Raw genomic sequence first — 4,607 nt, forward strand, 5'->3', positions numbered from 1 at the left:
ATAGCTCCCATACAAGGACCCTTCCCGAAAATCACTTAAACGCGCATAACTCATTACTAAATTAAGATACAAGTATTGCTCATATGCACAGAAATATTACTATGGAATTTTTTCCCGATCGGTCCATAATTGGTCATAGCTCCCGTACAAGGTCCCCTTCCGAAAATCACTTAAACGCACATAACTCATTACTAAATTAAGATCCGTTGCTACACGGATGGCTCTAAATTAGGGGACAAAGTGGGTCTGGGGTTCTATATTGAAGACCCAGAAACAGAAATATACCACCGTTTACCTAATCATAACACAAGCTTCCAGGCAGAAGTACGAGCAATAACGGAATGTGTAAATTGGATTAGAATAAATATGGCGCCCACAGGGCTTAATATATTTACCGACAGCCAGAAGGCAATTTGTGCGATATCAGGTGATAGAATTAAATCTAAGACCGTATTGGATTGTAAGAAAGCTTTAACTGAATACTCTCCCAGAGGTAAGGTTCACATCATATGGGTACCAGGCCACTCGGGAGTAATCGGCAACGAAAGGGCGAATGTAATAGCTTTAAAGGGAAGGGAGCTCGGTGTAGTTAACCTGACAAACGCAAAACCATTCGACGCAACAAAAGCTGAATTAAAAATATGGATGAGAGAATCCCATAAGGCCTCTTGGAATAATGAAACGGTGGGTAGAACCACAAAGATTCTATGGGGTGACCCTGATGAGAGCAAGACGAGAAATCTTCTCAAAATGAGCAAGTCTGAGGTTAGTATGATGGTACGTATTCTCAGTGGACACACAGGATTACGAGCACATCTATACAAAATTGGACGTGCGAATTCAGACGAATGTAGAGCATGTGGAGAGGACAGTGAAACTCTGGAGCACTTTCTTTGCCATTGTCAGGCATTCGTCGAAGTTAGATCCAAGTATCTTGGAAGTGATGTTATTCCGGAAATAACATTCTTAACCAACACCGATTGGAAGATTCTTAGGAATTACGTCCAGGAAACTGAGTTTCTGAACATGGAAAAATAATACATTCAGTGAACAATTTTTTTTTTCTTGAATTGGAGCGCACAACAGGCCCGATAGTGGCCTAGGTGTATTTCTTCGGATTTGATGTAGTATACATCCTCCTATCAACCTAACCTAACCTAACCTAAATTAAGATATGCATATAAAGTTTGGTACAAGTATTGCTCACATATACAGAAATATTACTATGAAAGTTTTTTCCGATCGGTCCATAATTGGTCATAGCTCCCATACAAGGTTCCCTCCCGAAAATCAATTAAACGCACATAACTCATTACAAAATATTGATATCCATACATTTAGCAAAAATATTCCTCTTATATGCATAAATTACACTATAAAATTGTTTTACGATCGGTCCATATTTGGTCATAGCTCTCATACTAGGTCCCCTCCAGAAAATCACTTAAATGCACAATATTCATTGCCAAATAATGATATAGATACAGAATTTTGAAATTTTGTCTTTATATACATAATTAGTCATAGCGCCTTTACGAAAATCTCTTAAACGCACATTACTCATTACCAAATAAAGCTATTGATACAAAATTTGGCACAAATATTAGTATTATATTAATATTAGGTCCATAACATGGGTGCGGTCGGTCTCATGCAAATGTCCCTTCAGAAAATCACTTGAACACACATTACTTATTACTAAATTACAATATAGATACAAAATTTGACTGAAATATAGCTTTTATGTACAGAAATTTTGCTTAAAGAATTTTTTACGATCGGTTTATAATTGGTCATATCTCCCATATTAAGTCCTTCCACCAAAAGCAATTTAACCGTATTTAACTAATTGCATTATCAATTTGTGTAGAACAAAATTATATATATGTATTTTGAAAATCCTTAAATCTTTCACACACATGCACATTATTAAATATCGTTAAAGAATATTTTAGGTCGCTATAAAAATATAAAAGAAAATGGGGTTTTTAATGTTCAATAAATCTTGTAATTGTAACAGATTTAAGCTGTTTAAATCTTGGAGTTTTTCCATTTAAGACATGAGAAAACTTATTTCTACAAGTATTTGATCTATTAAAAAAGTATTACTATAAAAATAGCTGGTGGAGGGTATTTAAGATTCGGCTCAGCCGAATATAGCACTTTAACTTGTTTAAATTTTTAGAGCATATTTGAGTTTCCCTGCTTATTACAATAAAAACGAAACAAAACATACAATTTTATACTAAAAATTACAAATATTTTAAACCGGCTAACCGAGCCACAAAAATCGGATAAACAGGTTAACCGAAAATCAATATTTTCAAAAAATCGTTTCACGAAAAACCAAAATACAGTCAAAGCCCAGTATAACAAATACTCACTTTTACGAATTCGGGATATAACCAATGAGTAAATTTCTTACATTGACTACCTTATATAACGAATGTTTTATAATTTTCAAGCTCAGTATAACGAATGGTTTAAAAAATGGTAAAAACAAAAAGAATGTAACAAAAGCAGAGAACATAAAAAATGTTCGTTGAAGTACCGTTGGTTTTCATTGTATACAAACACACAGTGCTTTTGAACAAGTGATCATAAAAATTGTAGTCATTTGTAACAAGTTGTGAGTTTTATTTTATAAAAAGATGGGAAATAGAAAAAGAATTTCTTTAAGTGAAAAAATAAAAATTTTAGAAGAGTGCAAAAATGGAATATCGTTTTCAGTGATTTCAAACAAATATAAAATATCAAAATCATCCATATGTACATTAAAGAAAATGAAAAGTAAAATCGTTTCAAATCTTGAAACTACAAACAATGGATCAAAAAACCGTCGATCCATCAGAAAGGGAGAATATCCCGTAATGGAAGAAAAACTCTATCAGTGGTTTCTTAATCAAAGAAAGCATTTTATTCCGGTCAATGGGACAACATTAAAATTGAAGGCTATGGAAATTCAAAACCAGTTCTGCACCGGTGGTTTTCATGCTAGTGATGGATGGTTATCCAGATTTAATAAAAGGTATGGTGTACGACTTTTGAAGGAATCTGGAGAAAAATTGTCGTCAAGAGAAGATTTGGTGGATCCGTTTAAGAGGAGTTGCAGAGAGTTATTCGAGAAGAAGGTTTATCACATGATTCTGTATTTAATGCTGATGAAACAGGTTTGTTTTGGAAAATACTTCCAAACAAAACATTTGTTCATGCTGGTGAATCAACAGCACCTGGAAGAAAACTATCCAAAGAAAGGATAACTGCTCTTCTAAGCGCTAATGCATCAGGAAAAAAGAAAATGACGCCCCTTCTTATTGGAAAGGCGAAAAAACCTCGATCATTTCGAAATAAAGTTTTACCAGTTAATTATCTGCACTCAAAAAAAGCATGGATGAATACCGGAATTTTTTAAGGTTTTTTTTTTTGAAATGTTTATTCCTGAGGTAAGCATTCTTAAAAGACATTTGCAACAGATTATTATTAACCTTTGTTATTAGATCGAGTCAAATAATTTGCCAATGAAGGCTTTGCTGATACTGGACAATGCTCCAAGTCATCCTCCTGCAGGAGAACTCGTAAAAAATACAGAAGATGGGAAAATTTGGACAATGTACATGCCACCAAACGTGACACCTCTTATCCAGCCAATGGACCAAAACGCCATTTGCTTACTTAAATTACACTACAGAAATAGCCTCCTTTCAAAAATAGTGGCATCTGAAACAGATGACATCATTAATTTTTTAAAAAGTCTTTCTCTTTATGATGCATCCTGTATGATTGGTCTCGCCTGGAACAATGTTAAGGAGGACGCATTATCTAAATGTTGGAAAAAAATTCTAGTTTTTGAAAATTTTGAGTTTGATGATGAGGACGAGATCCTCCTTTCTAGACCTTTTCAAAGGGATGAAGTACAATGTGTAAGACGTGGACTCAGACTATTAAGTACAATTTTTCCAAATGTAAGAAAATTTAAATCCATGCCTTAACGTTTTCACATTTGGTTTATCTATTCTTTAATTATACCCTACACCACTTTAGTGGTGTAGATCATTTTCTGAGTCGATTTAGCTATGTCCGTCCATGTAAACCTTGTAATCAAACTACAGGTCGCAATTTTGAAGATAATTCAATGAAATTTGGAACATGATCTTCTATTGGCCCAGAGACGAAGCCTATTGAAAATGGTTAACATCGGTCCATTTTCTCATCTAGCCCCCATACAACTGAACCCCCGAATAGGGCTTGTAAAATTTTAATCAAACTATAGGTCGCAATTTTGAAGATAATTCAATGAAATTTGGCACATGATCTTCTATTGTCCCAGAGACGAAGCCTATTGAAAATGGTTAACATCGGTCCATTTTCTCATCTAGCCCCCATACAACTGAACCACCGAATAGGGCTTGTAAACCTTTTAATCAAACTACAGGTCGCATTTTTGAAGATAAATCAATGAAATTTGTCAGATGATCTTCTATGGTACCGGAAACGAAGCTTATTGAAAATGGTTAACATCGGTCCATTATTTCACCTAGACCCCATACAACTGAAAACGACGAATAGGGATTTTAAGTTTATAATTATGTTTAATATACTCGTATCTC

Source organism: Lucilia sericata, unplaced genomic scaffold (assembly GCF_015586225.1).
Source record: "Lucilia sericata isolate MDLA Ls3-8-SP2 unplaced genomic scaffold, ASM1558622v1 Contig000269F_arrow, whole genome shotgun sequence".
NCBI lineage: Eukaryota > Metazoa > Arthropoda > Insecta > Diptera > Calliphoridae > Lucilia > Lucilia sericata.